Source organism: Sparus aurata, chromosome 22, assembly GCF_900880675.1.
Source record: "Sparus aurata chromosome 22, fSpaAur1.1, whole genome shotgun sequence".
NCBI lineage: Eukaryota > Metazoa > Chordata > Actinopteri > Spariformes > Sparidae > Sparus > Sparus aurata.
Window position 1 is genome coordinate 14,036,667 of NC_044208.1, and position 6,979 is coordinate 14,043,645.

Below are 6,979 nucleotides of genomic sequence, written 5' to 3' on the forward strand. Positions count from 1 at the left end.
TATCGGATAATTTGCTTAAATTGCATCTGGTGGAAACGCACTTGTACTTGCATTATGTCTGGTGGTTCGTAAAGCGCTCCAGAGAGCTGTTTTAAATAATTGGCGCTCTTACTCCTACATAGGTGTGCGTAGCTATGTCCGAGGCTGTGCATGCACACTTCCATCATGTCATGGTTAACTCGCTGTTTGATAGATGAAACGAGTGAATGCATGGGGGAACTAATAACTGGATATTTGTAGCTATTTATAAATAAAAGTTTGAAACGTACAACTTTGGGCTGAATGTACTTTCTCGCATTGACTTGATGTTCACTGCAAGAGCACGATTAAGGCGATGTTTACCCGCTTGTTGCTTTCCTTTTACACCTTCACTTCGAGCTCACCTCTTTTACGTTCCGTTGGCCTCAAGCACTTAACTTTGAGCTTCTCCGGGAGCAATGCATTGTGGGCAACAGCTGTGCTCTGACCTCTCCGTAGAAACTGCAACTGTGTGGGAGACAGCATGAGTTCATTTTGAAAGACAAATCTCAATTTCTTTGCCTGAATCGCCTGGCAAGGTATACTTACTAATTTATTTATATGTTTATTGGATTTGGTGAAATTGCTGTGGAAAAAAAGGGCTCAATGAGGCACAATCTTCTTTTATGCTAGTGTTCAATACCCAATTGCAGCTAATAAGGTATTACATTATTAGCTCCCCAGATGATGAAATATCATCTCCAGTGCATTTTCAAGGATCTCTCATCATATTTTCCCTCACAGCTGTCGAATGATTGCTAATTTCATTCCTGTGAGTCAGAGAGCAGTTCAGACAAGGGCCTGAATTTGGTTTATCATCAGACTCTATATTGATTAGTTTTTATATTCTCCAAGTTAAATAGTGGTTTTCAGATTCGACGACGTCTTACTCAGTGATGTTTTTACGGAGGTAAGAGGTTTAAAGGGACAGTTCACTCTAGGTCAAAAAAACATAATTCTCCTCTTCCCTATAACGCTATTTATCCATCTAGATGGTTTTGATGTGAGTTATCAAGTTTTAGAGAGCTTTTTTTTGATGCATTGAGCACTACAAGCCAGGTGCAAAGCTTTAACTTTTGGCATAAAAAAGAGGGTCATCTTCACTCCTGTCGATCAACCTGACTGCAGTAGCATACTGCAGAGGTGACCTCCATTGTCGGGTGTTCATGTACTGTAATGTTGACTGGAGCTGGAGGGGAAATGTACTTTACTACACGAACAACATTACAGAGCCGAGAGGGGGCAAAAAAGAGAGTCCCTGGTGAGTGCTGAATTCAGTGACAGTTGACCTGAATTTAAACACAAACTCTTGATGTTTGCCATTGCTCGCTAGCAGACAGCTAACGTACAACTTCACTGGCGGTGCATACACCATTAAACAACCACCACTGCTGATCAAAATGTATCTGGTGCAACTCGATAATGTTTAAAAGTTTTATTCATGTTTAGTGTAGTCTCATTTACTGACTTCTCTATCCTGGAATTAGTAAACTTTTGGATTTCTCTGGGTTTCTTGGGATCATACAACTGTTTCACCTATTATAAATCACACCACGTTTTACCTTTTCAGATGTCTAAAGGAATAAGACAACAATTTGAGAAAAATACATGTTAAAATACTTGCTTAGAAATGCACGTGCAAACTTGTACCAGTCACCAGTAAGTACATTAGCCACAAGATCAATCGCTTTCGATTTTTCTGCGTCAGTGCAGAATGTAGAAACAATACTGCAGAGTGAATTTAAGTACTATCATAGCTGTCCCACTGAAAACAGCAGAGGCCACTCACCGAGAGCAGAAATGCTCCAAAAGTAATTTTGAAAACTCTTGGCCTCAGTGAACACAAATGACAAAGAAAGGGATAGAAGGATGTCAGAAGGAGCTGAAGTTTTAGATTAGAGGTTCCGTAGGTTAACGCCAATACACAGTAAGACCTTGTCCGGCATTCCTGTAAATATAGCATGTAATTTATTTTTCTCTGTGATGAAATAACAACCGACTGTGACTTCGGCAAGGTTTTTGTGCAAAGCAAATACCCTAAGGCATCGAGTCTGACAGGTTACGCACAGGGCAAGATAACTAATGTATTCAGTTTATACATTCCAAGGCTTTTCCATTTATGTTATAGAGGCGTCACAGATGGCTTTCATGGTCAGTTCTGTCAAAGCAAAGCAATTATGTCAAATTGTGGCTGTGCGAGAAACGATGTGAAAAGTTTGTCTGTGTGTGTGTGTGTGTGTGTGTGTGGTTGTGTGTGTGTGTCTGTCTCACTGGGCCATTAACGTTAATCAGTCAGAAGATGGATACCTCTGGCTGCGGTCAGCCCAGTGAGAAGTGGCTGGGATCATCAAGGATCAAACAGGTGACCGTTCAATGGCAGGCTTCATCAAAGTAGAGCTAGATGAGATTTTCATTGCTCTATAATGGCAATATATGTTTGAACAGCAGGGTATTGATACAGTTGTTGATCAATAAAAGTGACAATAATCCCCTGCAGCAGCAAACCACCTACAGTGCTAGATGGTTGTATTCAATCTACTGAAGCTGAAAAGCCTTGTTTGTAGGCTACACGCGGGTGCACGCTGTTTGCATAATGTGGGGTGACGCGGCACCAACAAGTGGGATTAGTTTTGCATAATGCTCCTGACTCCAAGGTCAAAGAGCTGTAAAAGAAAGAAAAAAAGAGAGCGAGGGCAAGAAAGTTGTTTTTCATTGGGATGTTGGGATCTTGTCGCAGATGGCTGTTATGCCTTCGTTCTGACGGCTCATTATTCCAAAACCTAGATTGTCAGAAAAATGTCCCATTGGATGGAAAACCCATTTGGTCTACAGCCCAATTTTCTGAAAACAGATGGCCAATGGAACGCTCTGGTATCATCAGCTCGAGTAATGTTCTTACTTCAACCCCAACTATAACTTTCTCTAACCCTAACCAAGTCGCTTTGAAGCCCAAACTGCAACAATTTCACAACATTTCAGAGTATTGGGTTATCTGAACAGCTGCAATGTAAAGACATGGGAAATTCATACCACTGGTGCCCAATCAGTCTGTATAAATATTATGGTATAGTCAGTATCAGCTGACACGACAAGTGCAATGTTTCCTCATGACCACTGTCATTACATATTAACATTGCATGAAGTATCTACTACAATGTATGACAATATGACTGTTTGTAGTAAAGCAAATAATTGAAAAGGAAGCTGGGTTGAAAAGCACAATTATTCTTCAATCCTGGAGCACTTTCTTTTTAAAATGGCTGTTCATGTCGCCTGCGAAGTCATTAATGACTAAAATCCAGACAATGATGCCTCTGACAGTCCATTGCAGCACATCTGTAATCAGACGTGCTTGCCTATCTCTGAAAAAATTGACTGTCATGATTTTGCATACACTTTACTTTTGGTGTGTTTCATCTCAATTTAGCCGCTGCCTGCTGTGATTGAGATGGAGTGGCCCCCGGCTTTATTTCCTTTCTTTTCTTCACCGAGAAAGTCAGCCAGTAATTGGCGGGTTGAGGTTTTGACAAGGAAACAAAAAGGTGAATATTCTGCGCCTCACATCACACTCGGTGAGTTGTGAAGACGCTGGGGTTTGAAAGTGATTCTGAAAAACTCATTTTGACTTCAATCTGCACACACAGCAAACACACTGTTTGAATTTGTATAGGCATTAAAGAAAGAAATAAAGGATGTGAGAAGGAGAGGTCACTTTTGTTTGAACCTGGTTCTTTGAAACAATTGGCAAAAAAATGCTGACAACTGGTTTGTATAATTTGAATGGGACATTTAATGGAAAGACACATGAAATTACATTCTGTGTCTGCTGTTGATTCACATGCTGATTGTAGTCAAAGAGTCCCAGTCCCAACTCCAAGTTATTGGTTCACCTGGGCAAAAGTTTAAACATGAACAAATGTGCAATACAAGACATGATACGAGGAGTGATTTGTTCCATAGTTGATACCATTTTGTGATATCTCCTTATCTCAATTAAAAAGTGGTCTCTGGGTTTGGTATGTAAGTTTAATTGTCATTACTTACGTTTCTTATTTACATTTAAAGTTCCCATGAAACGGCTGGTAGAGTGCTATTTCATTTTGCCTTCCAAAAGCTTGGTAGGCTTTGAAAGAGTACCAACAGATTAACTTATTGTCATTGTTGGGCCAGATACTGCAGTTCACGTGACATATAGTGCAAGGCGTGATCAACCCTTCCAACTTCATGGGAACCTTAATCAGCTTTTGAAACCTTTACCAAAACCTGCATGAAATTATTATGAACTACTGTGCTGAACTTAGCCTCCTCCCTCACACTTCATCCCATCATATTAATAGTTTGAGACCAGGTTATGTCCCAGTGTGCCTTGGCTAAGCGTGTACAGGGTTGTAATATGGAACCGTAATTATGTTTCTGTCACCATGTTATGTATATTATCTGCAACCCATGTCCCATTTGGGTCTTTTGATGTTTCGATCCTCTCATGGCCATTATCACCTTTGTTTAATTGCTTCTTGAGTGCGTCTCAAGTCCTGGGTCAGAGGATACATGGTGGTGTTTGTTGTAAAGCCCCTCCAGGCAAATTTGTGATATTGGGTGAAAACAAAATTGACTTGACTTGAATGAGTGTGTGCATGTTGCTGTAATGCTAACGGTCTGTATTTGCTGGAGTTGGTATTAATTTGATATGTGTCTATGTTTGTGTGAGTGACACAGTGGAGACGGGTTTACTTTTTCAAAAGAGCTGCGAAATCAGCGGGTGGTTTGGTAAAACTAGTCTTGTACACCACCAATTTTTATCTTTATTTAGTGCAAGCATGCATGTTGTTGTTGTTGTTGTTGTTTTTTGGAGGCATTCATTCAACATTTTCAGTCAAGAAAAATATCACTTCTGACCAAAATGGCAAGAAATTCTGTCCTAGAATGTTACAGTTAATGATTTTGTCTGTAGGCTGCCAAGTCTAAAATAACATCTATGGCTACAGAGCAGCTCTGTGCATATACAACTAAACAGTGTGTAAGCCTGGGTATGATTTCTGACTTTCCATGAGCTTTCTTCCATTAGCACCATTGGGAAAAATAACTTAATGAATGACTTTATAATTTGGCTCATATGAAGCCTCTGATAAAGGTGGCAGCCAGTGTCGGAGAGGGTTGTGATGGCCTGTTTTTATTTTCTGGGTGCCTGAAACATGAATCTTTATATTAACCTAAAAAACTGTGAAAGATCTGTTGGTAAATTTGAAATCAAAGAATGAAATATTTCTGTAATTTATCTTGGATGTAATTGCCAATCTTTTCTGTGTATTTGTATGTCTTCACCCATATATATTCTTTGTTAAACTTGTGAATGTTTATCAACTGCTTGGACAGCAGGAAACCTGACAGAAAACAGTTTTTGACAAACACAATGGGGCCCACAGCTGGAGATAGCTTTCAGTGATCTATTGTTCTTTTTCTTACTAGAAACAAGCAGCAATTACAGACTCGCTCACAGACTATCACAGAGATTGTTTTATATTTTATTAAAACAAATCAATTTTTCAAAACGTCTGGTTGTTAAAAGATGGTTTACTCACTGCAGAGGCAGCAGTCTGAGAGTTATTGTGCGCTTGTTTAACAATTTGTTCACAATGACGTAAAATCTGTTGAACAAATGTAGCGGAGAGTCTCAGATGACACTGTTTTAATATAGGAACAGACGGTTTAAACTCCTTTATTTTTCAACGGATGACGATACCAGTTCCTGATGTGATATGATTTCCCTGTAGGTGCTCGCTGTTATCTATGGATGCCACTGCGATCACTGCCTGTGGTTAGGGCCCAATGAATGAATTCTTGCTGGTTACTAAGCATGTTCAGTAGGGATCAATTTTAGGTCCTGTTCTGTCCACCATCAATATTATTGTCTTCTCCAGGCAAACTGACAAATATGCCTGTAAAAAACAGCAATGTAGCCACAGATGTGCCATCAGAATCAGAATCAGAAATCCTTTAATGTCCCGCAGACGGGGAAATTTGTTTGTCACAGCAGCGACAGAATATTACAAAAACAGAAACATATTACAAGAACAGAAACAATAGCAAAAATAAGCAATAAAATTAAAAATGGAAGAAATAAATAGACATATATACATATTTACATGATATAGTGCAAAATTAACAACATTTTTTTGTTTTGTTTTTGTTATTTTTTTAAATGCAGATTTTAGATACAGATAATAAATATGTGTGTTAAGGAAATTGACCAGATAGTGACCTCTGTGCAGACATACTTCACAGTGCAGAGTACAGGGTGAGGTCTATAGGCTACTGGGAGCAGTGCTGGTTGTACAGTCTGACAGCAGCAGGAAGGAAGGACCTGCGATACCTCTCCTTCACACACTTAGGGTGTAACAGTCTGTTGCTGAAGGAGCTGCCCAGCGCTGTGAGAGTGACCTGCAGGGGATAGGACTCCTGATTTAGCAGCGATGACAGCTTGTTCATCATCCTGCTCTCTCCCACCACCTGCACTGGGTCAAGAGGGCATCCCAGGATGGAGCTGGCCTTCTTGATAAGTTTATCAAGCCTCCACCTGTCTGCTGCCGAGATGCTGCTGCTCCAGCAGACTACTCCATAGAAAATGGCTGATGCCACCACAGAGTCATAGAAAGAGGTCAGGAGTGCCCCCTGCACTCCAAAGGACCTGAGCTTCCTCAGCAGATACAGTCTGCTCTGACCTTTCTTGTATGTCGCTGCAGTGTGATCAGTCCAGTCCAGTTTATTGTTCAGGTGAACTCCGAGGTACTTGTAAGATGTCGCCATCTCAATGTCCGTTCCCAGGATGTTCACCTGTGTGCAGGGTTGTTTGTGCCTGCAGATATCCACCACCAGCTCTTTGGTCTTCCCGGCATTGAGCTGGAGGTGGTTCCGCTAGCACCAGTCCACAAAGTCCTGAATAAGTTCTCTGTAGGCTCTGTCG